Raw genomic sequence first — 16,201 nt, 5'->3', positions numbered from 1 at the left:
GTGATGGGTTACATTGATTTTCAAATGCTGAACCCATCTTGCATTCCTGGATTAAATCCCCTTTGGTCATGGCATATGATTCTTTTTCTACATTGTTAGATTTGACTTGCTAATATTTTGTTGAGGATTTTTGCATATGTATTCATAAAATATGGTATCTGTAGTTTTTCTTGCTTTTATATCTTTATGTGAGTTTGGTATAAGATAATGCTGGCCTCATAGATGAATTAGGAATATTACCCTTACTTCAATTCTCTGGACATTTGTTAACATTTGTTAGCATAGTAGTTTTGCCAATTTAGTGCGCTTTTATTTTTTTAATTTTTTCTTCCACTAACTTCTACTCCTATCATTACTATCTTGTTCTGAAATAATTTCTGTATCCGAATGAGCTCCTAAATTATTACATTTTAAGAAGATGAGTTCCCAGGTTTGTCCCAGAAAACCAGTGATTATATTTTTGTCTCCCTTTTATTGAAATTCTTCTCTATGCCAAACATTATTCTAAGCATCATACATAGGTTCATTACTTAGTTATTACTATAGCACAGCTCTCTGAAATAGATATTATTATTGTTTTTAACTTTATTTTTCTTGTTTCATAATTATAAAACTAACTTAAAAATATAAAGTACTTTCCTAAGGTCATTGAGGTATATCTTGTAATCACAGTTCAGTAGCAAAACCACATTGGAAGCCATTTTTTTATTCATTTCAAAACCTTAGCACTTTATAAGCAAGGCTTCACTGCCTGTCAGAAAATGCTTTTGAAAAGCTAGATGCCATTTGCCAGCTTCTCTACTAACACATTTCTCCCAGAGCATGGATTTCATTGTTCTGATAGTTCATTTTATCAAGAATTCTGGTAACTGCATACCCCCATTCACTGAATTCCAAATGCTCCATCACTTTTTAAAAAATGGGACATTAGTAGTTTTCTACATGTAGACAAGGGTTTTTGACCATTTGCAAAAGAGCATTACTCCAGCTGCAATCCTGTAATAATATAGATGGACAGAGAGAGAAATATTATAATATATATGTTTTGTTGTCTTGGTTTTAAATTTAGATTCCTTTATATCTCCCCAAGCCTTAATATAAGTAGCTCTGAAATCATTCTTCCATGCATAAATTCCTAAAAATGAGAAATTGGAATATAAGCCAATTAAAATTCCAGATTAAAATGACCTATCACACAAAATCATTTTAGATGCGGTTTAGATTCAATCAGATGTGGTTAAGATGAATCAGTTTAGATTCATCATCTTTGTATTTACAAAGAATACACATTTCTCCAATATGTTTTTGTGAAGTGCTCTAGTTAAAATTCCCAATGGGTGAAGTATGCTATCTAAATGAAAGTCATTACTAGAATCCTCTTTGTTATTTTGGAAAAGCTTATTTATGTGCCAAAACTCAATATTCTATCTTCTCTTATCAACTGTTGGCATGGGATTTTAAATGTAAATTACTTTGGAATAAAAATGTTTCTATTTGTCAAGCTGAGAAGAAAAAGTTGTTAGAACAATATAGTAAGGTGCTTGTTCATAAATGACATCAGCTTTGTATTCACATGCAGCTATCAGCTTGGATTAATGTAGTTACATTTAGAATCAGTGAAGGCAGATGGATTTTGCAACACACTTACGCTTTTGATGGAGAACAAAATAATCTTAACAAAAAGACTAGAATAAAAGTTCAGAATTTCATCTGGGGTTTTTAATAGGCATAGTAAACAACACAATGTTGAAACACAATTGAATTCCCTTTCAATTTTTTTACAGCTGTAACAGCAAGTGTTTGCTATTATAATCTTTTTCTCTGGTATACACATAAGTAAAGGATAATGCATTTTGTTTTTGAGCACAAAATTTTTCTCCGATGATGACAATCTGCTCTGTTGGATATCTTCATAAGGTCAGTACATAGCATAGTAACAGATTCATTTGCAGTGACTGTGGGAATAGAATGTCACTTCAAACTTTCTTCATTATAATCATTTGTCAAGTGTTTCTCCTAGTGTTCAACTCTACAGGGATTATCTCACTATGTCTTCTAGGCAGTTCTCCAGTGATTGGATTTGAGATTCCATACAGAGTAAAATATTGTTTTAGATGGCTACTTCTCATTGGTTTTATTGTTCCCAGATATATATATATATATGTATATATATGGAAAGAAAGGATAGTTTTTATTCAATTATTGAGTTTATTAAGAAACACATTGTTATGTGGTCAGCACTAAACATCACATACTGAAATATATCAGTGCCTATTACCTTCCTTCAATGAATTCAGAGTCCTTGAAAAAATTATGCTGCAGTGTCTTATTTATCTGTGGCAATTACTTTTTAATGTTTCTGTGCATTCTAACTTTGCAGGGAGCCTATTTCCCATCCCTGCCTCCAAAATTCAGATTCAGTAGCTCAGAGGTTGAGTCCAGGCACCTGCATTTTTAAAGAGCACAATCGCCTTTTGAACCACACTTTGAGGTTTAGCCTCTGATTTTTGCTGACAAGGCTACTGGAGGCTCTTCTTGGTTTCCAATCTCTATAAAATTCTTTTCTTCAGCCGGAGAAAATGACCATCACTCTCTCTTACAACTAGAACATTTCTCAAGAGATGGCTGAGGGGCCACCTACACTGTGATTATTTAAGGTCCTTACTAAAATGTATATTCTGGGTCCCCATTACAGACGTACTAAATCAGATCATTTCGATGTGGAGCCTTAGAATCTTCATTTGAACCCCACTTTACTTCTAGGAACTTTCCTCATGCAAGAATTTAAAAAGGAGCATTTTTAGAATAATTCTGCTTTGATCTTGTGTTACATTCATCATTGCTACAAATGAGGCTGATCTATTTCACACCCCAAGGCAGCTGCCCCAGTAAAGTTAAACTTGAAAACTTCAATAAACTTGCTAAAATAATACCAAATTCTCAGGTTTCTCCCCTTGCTTTTGCTCTTTTATTTCCTGATTCTTTTCACAGTCTGTTTGACTTTTAGCTTCTTTTCTTTCCCTTCTCTGACTTTATCAACAATCCTCCATCTTGAGAATCTGGAATAGATGAGAATTCCCAAGGGAAAAAAGACCTCAGGAAAAACAAATCTTATTTTAGACATGTTGACTAGAGTACAATCCGATTAGACTGGAATTCTGATGGCTATAGATACCTACCAAGAAAGCAAAAAGCATTATCCCCAAATCAAAATGATGTAGAGTGTTACCATCCTCGGGAAGTTAAAAGAAACATCATTGCAGAATAAATAAAAGAATCTCATAGTTGAAACAGATCACAGATGTTTCCTAGGCATGGCATGCTAAAGTGCTTTGGGAAGCAAGATTATTTCCCTTTTACTTCTCTACTTGTCATCTCTTTGGCCTAGGTCTTAAGAACTGTCCCTCCAGTGGGTGTGGTAGCTTGGTGCTCACCATCCATTCCAGTCTTTCTGGTGTGTCCCCCTATACAGTGGATCTGGAAAGCCAGAGACCAATACTTCCTAGGTTCCCCTAGAGCAACGGTTTGGTTGTGATTGAGCTTCAGCCAATCTGGAAGGTTTGGAAGGCAGACGTGAGGTGGAAATAATTTCTGCTCCTTCCAAAGTATCTGCCAGCAATGTGACCGTGGAGACTTTGGAATCGTCTGTGGATAATCAGCAAGTGTCCCATATCCAGGCATTCTCTGTGAGAGCAGCTACAAGGTGCAGATCCTTTAGACAAGTGCGGCTTTGGAGTTACCGGTTCTGGCAGCATCATCAGCCCCTGGAAAGGTGAGATAAGGGTTCTGGAGCAGCAGCTGGAAGGACTGCTTTCTGATGACATCAGAGCTAGTGATTAACGCAGATACGCCCTGAATCTTCATCAGTTTCCCTGGTAAGCTGATTCTCTAGTATTTTTCTGGAAGTCATTATAGCTCTACCCTAGCACCTGCTCCACCAGCCTTTCCAGTGATTTTGTAAACACCTTGCCCCTAGTTAAAACCACTTACGTTTACAACCACTGAATCCTGATTGTTACAGACCTCCAGGTGATGATTCTGGACTTTATACTGTTGATGATGAGGGACAAGTAAAGACATGACATAAGTGAATGCATATAATATAAATACCCACGAAACAGCTTTCTAAATCAGGAAATTTTGGTTGTGCATTTACATCACTGCGTTCAAGTGAAAGTCTATTGAGGAATTAAGAAAATCTGATTACTCAAAATCTTAATACAATTCTGAGATGACATCTAGGCTATAAAATTTTTCCAGATGGAAAATCAGAAATTCTATAACATTTTTCCAAAATGTGTGCCCTAAAATACCAAAAAGTTATCTTTGCAATTAATACATATAACATGATTCTGTAATTAAACAAAGCTGAATTGGCACTGCTGAATTTTTTACATTCTTCAGCTGCTATTATGCATGTGGCTCCCCAAAAGAGAAATTTAGTAAGTAGCTGTTCCTTCCAAAGGAGTCTTTTTGTGGTTGTTGTTTAGTTATCATAGTATCCAGAGGGACTGGGGACACAAGGTCTAGTGGGTGATTGCACAATAATCTATGGTTACTCTGCATGATGTCAACTCCCTCTTCTTACCTATTTTATTAGAGGTCATTCTGTGAGCGAGGCCTTCCCACTGCACCTAATCAGGAGTAGACTCCCGTTCTCCCTCCTACCACATCACCCTCTTTTATGTGAGTCACAGTTCACATCTCTACTGCTTTATTTGTTGGCCTATTATGGGACTTCATTTAATGTCAGCCTTGGGGAACAGGTGTCTTGGGGCTCCTTCTCTCAACAGAATATATTTCATATTGATTTTTATTGCTGCATGCAGCTGTGCTATGTAACTTCATTTTCATTGCAATTTAATATTTTATTGTGTGAGTATCCACCATTTATTTATTCATATATTCTACTGTAGATGGACATTTAGATTCACATGTTTTTTTCTCCTAAGATCATTCCTGTGCCCGTCTTAGGTGCACATGTGCACATTACACTGTAGGATGGAGTTACTGGGCTGTAGAGAGAGTGCCTTATGATCAGCTTTCCTAGAAACTCAAGGCTGTTTTCCAAAGTAGTTTTACGAAATTATATTCTCAGCACCAATGAATGAGCCTTTCCATTTCTCCATATCCTCATCATTCCTTTCTATTCCTAGATATTTTTAGTTTTCCTTTCAGGTAGGAGTGGTTTTACTCCTTGGGTGTAGCTCTAATGGTTATTTCCTTATGACTAAGGCTACCATGAGAAAAATGGCCACTCTATCATGCACTCAATAAACGCTACTGAGCTAGAAACTGGGAAGGCCGCATGGAGCAAGGCAGAAAAGAGACCTGTTCCCCAAGGCTGGCATTTTAAATGAAGTCCTATAATAGGTAACAGGCCAACAAATAAACAAAGCAGTAGAGATGTGCACTGTGACTCACATTAAAGGGGGTGATGTGGTAGGAGGGAGAACGGGAGTCTACTCCTGATTAGGTGCAGTGGGAAGGCCTCGCTCACAGAATGACTTCTAATAAAATAGATAAGAAGAGGGAGTTGACATCACACAGAGTAACTATAAATTATCGTGCAAACCAGAGCAGTTTTGAGAGTAACAAAGGCCAGGACCACAGGAGTGGACGGGGACTGTCCAGCACAAACAGTTCCAGATAGTCCCCTAACATGGCTAGTTTTACTCATATCTGGTTTTCCTCTCCTCCTGGGCTCGGACAAGACTTACTTCCTAGATTCCCATGCAATTTGACATAGCCAGTTGACTGGCCCTGGCCAGTGAAAAGTGAATTGTCACTGGGCTGGAGCTGTGAAAACCTCATGCCCGATCCTTGATCCTTGTTTTTCTTCCATTCCCTGGCCCTGTGTTCCAGATGGGGTGGCTGCAAAACACAGGATGGTGGTGCCTTGATCATTCCGGGATCTTGAGTAAATACACAGAGCAGAGCCCCCTGAAAAGCCTTGCTGGGAATATGGAATACAGGGGAAATAAACATTTCATTGTTGTTGTTTTAAGGCACCACTAGTTGGGAGTTGTTTCTGTCACATAGCCTATTTATCTTGACTCTCACAGGAACATTTTGAGAGTACAGAACCTTCTGCATTCCTGTGAAAATTCTCATGAGCTGCAATTCTCGGTTTTCCTTAGGATTCAGTATCTCTGTTATAAATCACTTACTAATGAATATCAAGCATTATGTGGTGCAATAATGCAATAGTAATAAAAGCTCACATTTTCAATCTCATAGGCTAGTCATATAGTATTTAATGCACATTGCCTCATTTTATCCTCATGGCAATTCTGAGGTAGGTATTCTCATTATTGTAAGATTACCAACTAAGATTTGTAATAAGATGTAAATTGAAATTGCAGAGGCACAGAAAAGTAAAGAAAAGTTGCTTTCCCTGTTTTATTTGTGCAGAGGACAGAGAACAGAGAAGTGATTGAGAACATGGGCTCTGAAGATACACATAGCCGAGGACAACCTTTGGCCTCTGCCCCTTACAAGCCATTTGCTACTGATTAGGGCTTGTGACCTCTCTTGAGTCTCAACTTCCACATCAGCCAAAATGAGATAATAAGTGTATGCAGCCTATAAAGTTGTTACAAATATCAAGCGAGATAATTAAGTTTTTTCCATGTTTAGCACACAGAAACCATACAGTAAGTAGTAGTGTTTATGATTTTTATCATCACCATTGTAATCACAACTAGTCACATCACATCTGAAGCTATGTGTTCAGTTCTGGATATCGCATTTTAATATGGACGTTTACAAATTAGAGTGCCATTAGGATTTGGCCAGGGCAAGTTCTGGGGATTGTATCATTTACATGAGGATCACTGAAAGATTTGAGAAAAATTGGTCTGGAAAATATAAGCTTCAGATAATGATCTTCTAGTATTTGAGAGGCCATTACCAGAGATATATATGGGATTGCTATGTAACTCCAGAACAATGGCAGTGGATACGAGTTTTAGGGAAAACTTTCTAACAGGCAATGTTATTTAAAAATGCAGTGGGCTGCCTTGTGAGGATGGCAGCTTGCCTAGTGCTTGATGGCTCAAAAGCAGGTCATGCCATTGTCAAAGTGAGCCTTGTATGGAGCAGAGGTTGGACTAATTGAATTTGACAAGTAAAATGAGTCTTTGAGGTAGAGTCTCTTCAGTGCACAATTGTTGCAGATTCCAAGCAATTTGTATAGACAAGGAGTCATCTATTTGGAAAGAATTCCAAGGTATTGGTGCCTATGTTCTTCTGTAGAAATAAGAATTAAGGACCATTTTCAGCAAATTTTCTAGGAGCAAGGATATACCAGAGGTTGGGTCAGTTCTAGCCCATGTACTATGGAGTGTGAATTGCAAATGACTTTTTGGGTGTACGTTTTGGTTTAATTTTAATTACATCCCTCCCTAATGTACTCTAAGCTTCATTTGGGCAGGGATTGTGTTTGTCTTGCTCCACTTACAGAACCTAGAGCATAGCATGCACAGAAAAAATATTTGCTAAATGAATAAATGAATGAATGGAAGGACAGGATTTTGTAATCTTTTAGATGGGGGAGGGACCAGGGGAAGGAAAAATCAAGGATAGCTCCCAGGTTCTGAGCTTAGCTCACTGGTTGCATGGTAGTACTCCCCACCTAAGTAGGACGTGTAGAAGAGATAGATATTTGGGGTGGCTTGAGGACTGACAATGAGTTAGAGTTTGGATATACTGTGTGTGTGCTGCATGTGGGTCATCCAGGTGGGGGTCCTTAAGTAACAGTTTTGTGAGTGCATGAGGAACTTTGCTCAGGGACATGTCAGGCAGTCATCAGTGTCTCTGGTGCAGGTAGAGCCATGATAGTAGATACAACCACAAAGAGAATAGGGACTGATAGGGAAAGGAGGCTGCGGATAGGACTCTGGGAACCAACCATTCATGTAATCGGCAGAGGAATACTGCATCTTGAAAGAAATCCAGAAAAAATCTGGAGAAAGGTTGTAAAGAACAAGAAAACCAGGAGTGAAGTAAAAAACATCACAGTAGGAGAGATTCTTGTATCGGGACAAAGGCTAAGAAGCTAAGAAATTGAGTCAAGCTTCCAAATAGTCTATCATCACATCAAACCCATTTAAGTGCCAAGAACATAGAGTCAAAATTCCTACCTCAAATACCTAATACTTTACCTCACACCTTTGCTTGGATAATTCTAGTGATAAGCAACTCACTATCTTATAAGGCAAGCCATGCATAGCCCTGCCAAAATGTATGTATGGAAAATCCAATGAAGTTGATTTATTTTTTTCCAGTGTTTATTTGGACTTTCATACATGAACTCTTAACGGTAATTTATAAAATGATGCCCCATCCAAGTAGAAGAAATACAGGAGTTACATCTCTTTTTCAAAGCAAATGTTCCACCAGGGAAAACTTCCAAATTGCAGGATTCTGACTTAATAAAGGACGGAGATCAGACCATCAATCGTGAGTTAAACCTACCCCAAGAGGATTCAGTGGATGAAACTGCATTTATTAAAAGGAGAAAGAAGTAGTGGTTGGGGCTGAGAAGACAACCTGCTAAATGAAATTAATGATGACTCTAAATTGGCTTTTCTCCTGAGTTCATTTTAGCATCTGCCTTGAACAAAGTAAAATAAAAGAGCAATCTAGATAAATGGAAAATAATAAAGACATATTTAAAAATGGATAGCAATAATAACCTTATGCATACCTAGGCACAAAAACTTTGGAATTATGTAGTCATATAGAATGGATAAGCTGAAGAAATAGGCAGAGTGGATACAATTTCCAGGAGTTAAACAGTGCTAGAAAATTGCCCATTCACATAAATATTTGTTCCACAAACCTGTCATAATGTCTGAAATTTCATCATTTAAGACTATGCTATCCACTATAGTAGCCCTATCCACATGTGTCTAGTGAGATTTAAATTTAAAATAATGTTAAACTAAATGTAAAAATTCAATTTCTTAGTTGGAATAGCCACATATCAAGTGCTCAGCTGACACGTGGCCCATGGACACTGGCTGGACAGTACAGAGAGAACATTTCTGTCATTGTAGAAAAGTGTATTGGAAATCTCTGACTATAACAGAATCCTCTATATTGGAGCTTTCTAGACTTTCAGTTACATGGTAAATAGTGTTAAGTTATGGAAAAAATTTAACACCTGGTAGAGATTGGCATACGTATTTGCTTCTAAGTAACAGGGATGGGGTGGTAGTGAGAGGTAAGCTGAGTGAACCCAGACATCTAGTACATAATGGACTCGAACACAGACTTGGGTTTATTCCTCAAAAGCCAGCACAAAATAGAGCTGGAAGTCAAATTCTGGGCTACCTGACTCCAAAATCCACTCTCAGTCTGCCTCCCCACTCCTGTGCAGAAAGAATGAAGCACCTTGGGTGAAAGAGTCAAGTCTCTCAGCATGTGGCATAATTGGGGACAGAATAAGAAAGGCTATGCTGTGCAATCCTGTGCAAATGGCTGGCAGTATTAAGTTTAATATCACGAAAGAGAGAGAAAATCAGAGGCACAAGTTGATGACGAAAGAGAAAGCAAAAGCAAAAAAACCTGCCACACAAACACCTAAAGATCAAATTGACTCACCTCACAATTTTGTTTGGTCTAAGAGCTCATGAAATAACCTGCCCGGATATTCTGGTGAACACCTACGACTGAGTTCAAGCTTTGACTTTGCATTCTGCTAGCTGTGAATCTTGGACATACAGCACCGGGCGTTCTTGATCACAGAGTTGGAGCATTCATGATGAGATGACATTCTTGATCCAGTAGCAGCAAAGATAAAAGCCAGGGAGGGCTTTGGGTACATTTAGAAAGAGCACTTGGGTGAAAAATGGGAGGCAACGTATAGAAGCACAGCCTGGGTCTTCAGCAAGGTCAAGGTCAAAAGTTAAGTCAAAAGTAAGAAAAGGACAAAGTGAGTCAAGGTAATTCTCTTTTCTACCCCTGCTACGAGGAGGTCACAAAGTTATCAGTAACATGAAAGGAAAGCAGGGTCAGACTTTCTGAGCATACTTTTATCTGCTAAGCATGTGGACTATTCATTGTAAAACACTCAGCATTCACCAAGAAAATATTCAATTTTCTGTAAGTCAAAACTCATGGGTAATGGGGCAAATTATTGTGAGAATGCCCTAGAATATGCAGAGACCTTCTCTGTGCATTATAGGAGAATCCTGGACGAGCTCATAAAATATCTTCCCCTCTCCTGCTTACCAAACTTCCAAGAGTTTGCAACTTCACAATCTCATATTCTGGACTTTAAAGCAGAACCCAGACAAAATGGGAAGAGAAAGAAAGTCCCAGGCAAAGACACCCTGGACTGGGTAGGTGTGCAGTCAGGAAAAGAATGAGATATCAAGTGTGGGAGTAGCTGTGATTGTGAAAGAATGTGATGAAAGAAAAAAAGAGAGATTAAGAAGGTTTATAACCTGTTCACAAAATTTAGGGAAAATAATGACTTTATCTTTTCATTATTGACTATGTTCTTTTGACCCTGGCACTATTCTGAGGTGGTGAAAAGATAGCTAAAGGGGTTTTTTAAGTATCACTATAGCCTGTCATTTCCCAACAACAAAGAACCATTGCTTTCTGGATACTTTCTCTTTACTTACTCACCAGCATTTTGCTTATATTTCCTTTTTATAAAGAAAACAAGGCTGTAACAGCATGAGCATCTTAAATGGTTTTTGAGGCTTAACTGACTAGTTACATGACTGAAACATGAGTTTCAAGATCTCGTCTCAGCAAAATTATGAATGACAAAGTTTTGTACTGTCTGAGTCACTGGTGCATTGATAAAATGCTTAGTTGAAACAATGACAGTCAGGGATCTGTTGTATTAATAACCACGTCATAACCAGGTCATAGGACCTTTACAAGGTCTCAATGTGCTATGCTAAGTACGAGGCAAGCTGTAAATTGCCTATACAAATGGAGCTTTTTATGGTTAAATAGAGCATAATTGCAACTTTACCTTAATGAACAAATCAGCAAATATGGGTTGAGTACCTACTTAGCATATTTATCATAAAAATAAATGATGTAATAACTGCCTACCTGTGCACAGCTATTTTCTTGCTGTTGAGCAAAGGTTTCTCTGGCTTACCCCTTTCACATGAATCATGGACTTGCATAAAATACTGGCAGTATGAGCATAGTGGGTATTGTGGAAATAATGTGGGCTTTAGATCCAGACTTTCATTTGTGTATCCATTCATCTAACAAATATTTATTGAGACTCCAGAGTCTCTTTCATTGAGCAAATGTTTTTGAGACCCCAGGAAAGTGAGGAAGGGGTAACACAAAGCAGTGATTGGGCTGAGATAGGAAAAGTAGAAATACTTAGGGAAATGCAAGGGGATTTTTTTCCAGGAAGAGAGAATGCCATGTGCGGTGCACCTGTAGCCAGCCAAGCACCAAAGAGAGTGAATGTGCCTGTAGGCCAAAGAGGAGAGGTGGAGCTGCGTGCCAAGGCTGGGGAGATGTGAGCCCATCCATCAGCGTCCTGCAGGTCATGCCAACAGCTGGGGAGGCACTGACATAGGGGTGCAGCCTGGTCAGACTGACTGTTGCCACATTAAGGAAAGGGTAGATGCACGCCCATCAGTTCAGGGGTGGATGAGGTAGTCCCGGGAAGGGCAAAGCGTAACTGGTTACAGGAAGGTGATGGTGAAGGTGGTAGACATTGCTCCAGTAAAATGTTCCTGGATAAGAATTGCATCTTCATCTTCCATACCTTGGCAGATAATGAGGCGGTTACTTCACATCTCCCAGGCTCAGTTTCTTCACTTTAAAACTGAAAAAACTTAAGGATTTGGGAGAATTAAATGAATGAATACATGCAAAAACATATTATCAACTCCAAAGTGGAATGTAACTTTAATCATGGAGTTCATTAGCCCTGGTTACTTTAGAACTGGTTTTGAAAGACAGCAAATTGTTAGAGACGGTCTATATTCCATGAGGAATACAGCCACTCTGAATAGAAAAGCCAGTGACCTCACAAAGGTCCTCATGGCCTTACAGGGTCTGGCTACTGCCTTCTGTAACTCTTCTTCCAGCTCCCTCCACTCCAGCCACACTGGTCTCCTTGTATATACCTCTCACCGTACAATCTTTTCTCTATAAAGTGCTTCTCACCCAACAAAGCCAGCCAATTCCTTTACAAATGGCTTGACACTTGTCTTTTTTTTTTTCATAATATGCATCACTTTTTATGCATGCCTTGTAACATATATGCCTTATGTTTTTGTCTGTCTCCCCCTCTAAGAATATAAGTTTATAAAAAGAGGGAAACCAAAGCGTTTTGTTCACTGATGTATCAGGTAGAAAGATGTGTGGCCCATAGGAGACATTCAGCAAATGCTTATTGACTAGATTTCAGAGGAATATATTTCAGATGTCATGTGTCCTGGAGCTGACATATGACAATCCTCAGTCTTCTGCTGCCTTTCAATGATATCCATCAAATTTGTAGATGGCCTATAAACCTTACAATGAGACTATAGAGGAAGGGAGAATGGATATGATTGAGCAAAGGAAAATCTAATTCTCAATGTTTCTATGGAAAAAAATAACCTGGAAGTTAACATCAATGAAATCTCATTTCAGATATTAGTGGGTAATTGAATAAGTAATCAAAGAATAGGTTCAGAGATTAATGAAATAATTGGTAATAGATGCTAAGGGTCTATAAAGAAAAAATACCCCCCATGAATCTGATCTCCCTTTGAAGGACTTATAAAATGATCTTATGACGAGGTTCAATAATTGGTTGAGAAAGTCTTGGCATGTCCTAACTGCCCATCTTCATGGGACTTCATTCTTCACAATACACGCCTCTTAGATCATAGAGCCCCTGCACAGGGATGCCTTTGCTGAGCACTTTATTGAAAATCACTTCCCACATCGCTACCCCAGCATCCTGAGACCCTCATCCAACTTTATTTTTCTTCACAGCACTTATCATTTCTTGAAGCATATTACTTTGTATTTGTTTATTCATTGTTTACATCTCCTTCAATGAAGGATAAGCTCTGTCAAAATGAGAACTTTGTCTCAGTCTTTGTTGTATCCTCAGCACTCAACAGGGACTGGCATACAGCAGGCACTTGATAAAGAATGAATAAATGAATAAATCAGAATTTTTCTCTCTTTTCCGAGGAGGGAAAAGGAAAGGGAGGACCAGAGGGGCAGTGCCTCACATTGTCCATTCCAACAAAGGCAAATTCTGCGTGAGAAAAACAAGGTCTTTCCTCATTTCATTCCACAACTCACTGATGTGCATACATGGGCTGGAGGAAATGAGATGCCGTTTCAGCTTCCAGGAAGCGGAGGAAAAGCAAAGTTAATGACAGCTCCAGGTAGGTCAAGCAAACGCTCAAGATTGAGCTACAGAACTGAACCAAGTAGGGCCATTTCCTAGGGCTGAAGTGGCCAGGGAAGGCTGCCTGGGGAAAGTGAAGGATTGAATCAGTTGTACTCACTTTCTTTAATTTCTCCTGTTCTCCTTAAACTGCACCCAGCTTATTTGCTTTCCCATGAAAACATGTTTGCTCAGTCTCATCCTCAGAGCACTGGCTGTGGCATCCATACCAACTAATACAACTGTCCTTTTCTTCTTTCTTAAAGCACATATTCCTCACCTTACAAATTTAACATTCACTTTTTCGGAAGACATACCTTCTTTGGGAAGCTCACCTTTATGAATTTCTCCTTACTCTAACTAACCAGTTAAGAGGTATTCATTATATGTGGTACATCAGGCTCTGCACTTTGAATGTACGTTGAATTGGCCAGGGAAACTGGCATATGAAAAAAAAATCATAACACAGGACAGCAGTCAGAATTATAACAAAGAACCCAGGGAACAGAGGAGAAGGAATGACCCATTTTCCAAAGATGCAACAGTGGGATCAAGATTTGAAGGATGAATAAGGTTGCACCTGGCCAAGAAGACAAAGATGGACAGAGTGAACAATAAGGAACAGAAAGAGGGAAGTGTGAGCAGTTCCGTGAAGCTGACTGCAGTGCGGAGGGCTAGGAGACTGGATTCAAAGCATGTTTTGGAGCTGGATTAGGCGGACCTTCGGATGTCTTGCTAAAGAGTTTAAACTTTGTGCTATAGGCATGTGGGAGCTATGTTTAAGAATGGGAAGTAATATAATCAATTCTGGTTTGGACAAATAACTCTGCAGGCGAGGAGCAGGGTAGGGAGAGATTGGAAACACACCCATCACCTCAGGGATGGTAACTTTTACAACATTTTTAAACGATTGTCCAAAATGCTCTGATGTAAAAATCAAAAAGCTATTTTAAGGGGTGGAACTTTGGAGGACTATAATCTTGAGGTTGGTTTCCTTAATCTCTTTTAAGACCAGCATTATTTTACTTTTGCTATCATTTGGAAGGATTGTTTTTAACACTTTTAAGTTTATTACTATATTTGTCAGTAATGTCCAACATTGAATTTTATGCTTACTGGGCAATGAATTCCTTGAATTATTATAGTAATAAGGATGCAACAGTAATAAAGAAGAAAGGAAAGAACACAACACTATTTGAAAGTTTTCCACATACCAAGTGTTTTAAAAAAAAACATTCTGATTTTTTACAAAGACCCTGTGATGAAGGCATTATTATTTCCATCTTATAGCTGTGGAAATTGAAACAAAGAATTTCAGGAAATAACCCAGTATTTCATGGCTGTAAAGCAACAGAGATTGGGTTCTGCTTAGCTGATGGAAAAACCCATTCATTTCCATCAAGCTCTTTTCCATTAAATGAGGGTGAGTTGAGGGCCTACTGTGTGTCCTTCATGGGTAACTAGGATTTGAGAACATAACCACAAGTAAGCTGGTTGTTCCTAATTTTCAACATCTCCCCCTCCAAACAAAAAATTGTTCTCCCTTCTTTTCAACTACACTCGGGTCTCAGGAAGCTGAACCGTACAGGTTACGGCTCCTTTGCTCTCTGGTTACTGAGCAGAATCTGCCATTGGGCCAAGGGTGGGAGGTCAGAGAGAGTGCAAAACTGTCTTTCCCACACCTAACCCCTCTGCTCTGTGGTGGTGCTTCCGTCTGGCTGTGAATCTCTGCAGCCACAGGCTCGGCTCCTCTGAGGCTCAGCTCTGTCCCTGGGCTGATAACACCACTCCTCCGGCCTCTTCCGTCCCAGACGTGGTGTCAGCTCCTCACCATGGTGAGTGCAGCACGCTCCCCTCGTTCTTCCAGGTCCTTCCATCCTGCTCTTAACTCAGTAAACCATGATAAACTCTCATAGACCCTTTGATAGCCCTGTGGCTTTCTTTCTGGGACCACTTCAGTAACCTCCCACTGGACTATAAGCTCCATGAAAACAGGGGCCACGCCATAGCCATCTGGTTCATTGATTCATTCTCAGACAACTAGTTGTTGAAAGGACTGTGGACGCCCAGAGCCTGACAACCTGATAAAAACCTGTCCGTTGCTTAGACTCCCATGTTCAGGTACAGACTATTCGCCTACTTTGCCCCCATCTCCAGGGTTTTTCCAAGATATTTCGTCCAGCTGTATTTGTGCCCAGATTTATTCTTACACCATTTATTCACAGGCTGTTCGATATGACATATATAGTAAAATTCAACTTCCCTGGAGTGGTTGGAAAATGGGACATTCTAATTAAGTAAATGAAAACATAAAAAGCTCTCTTGTGACACAATACTTGTAAACTAGTTCAGTTTCTGCCACTTTATCCCAGTCTCAGTTGAGGCACTTTCTTCAAACTCTCTGAGCCTTGCTTCTTGCATTTGTAGAGAAGGATAGTGTAATACTGACATATAATCACTTCCACTTATTCTTGTGAAAATAGGAAGGTTCTCCTTCCCCTGCAAGGACTTCAGGTCATTTCCCCATGAGCCTCAGGCTTGCAAATAGACCAAGTGTCTTTGAGCCAACATACCTCCCACACCAAATGTGTGTTCTCAAGTATTTGTTAGCTTCGGCTCTCCAAGATGAGAAGTCCCAGCCATATGTTCCAATCCATTTGGCCTTGCCTGAGCAGCATAAACAGATGGGTTTGCTGGAACGATGCTGAGACGCTGGCAGAACCATCTCCTGGAACCTGGGTGTTCTCTTTGAGAAATGAGAATTTTCTGGATGATAGTAACAGTGATAGCAGCGGGGATGGTGTCGAGGAG

The 16,201-nt window shown here is 39.3% G+C and overlaps 1 protein-coding gene across 14 annotated transcripts in view; it reads left to right on the top strand.

Moving 5' to 3' along the window:
* The window catches only part of LRATD2 (LRAT domain containing 2), a 305,269-nt gene that overhangs the window by 266,982 nt on the left and 22,086 nt on the right, over positions 1–16,201 (top strand). For 13 of the 14 annotated variants that reach the window (XR_012128502.1, XR_012128508.1, XR_012128503.1 and 10 more), the window contains one exon: positions 13,189–13,388. The exons of the other annotated variant lie outside the window; for it this stretch is intronic. The gene's annotated coding sequence lies outside the window, so the exon portion shown is untranslated. The remainder of the gene's footprint in view (positions 1–13,188; positions 13,389–16,201) is intronic. 14 annotated transcript variants of the gene reach the window in all.

The sequence above is a fragment of the Manis javanica genome, chromosome 2 (genome assembly GCF_040802235.1).
Source record: "Manis javanica isolate MJ-LG chromosome 2, MJ_LKY, whole genome shotgun sequence".
In the NCBI taxonomy this organism is placed as follows: domain Eukaryota; kingdom Metazoa; phylum Chordata; class Mammalia; order Pholidota; family Manidae; genus Manis; species Manis javanica.
Note: the sequence above shows the minus strand (reverse complement) of the source record. Positions and strands in the feature narration are given on the sequence as shown.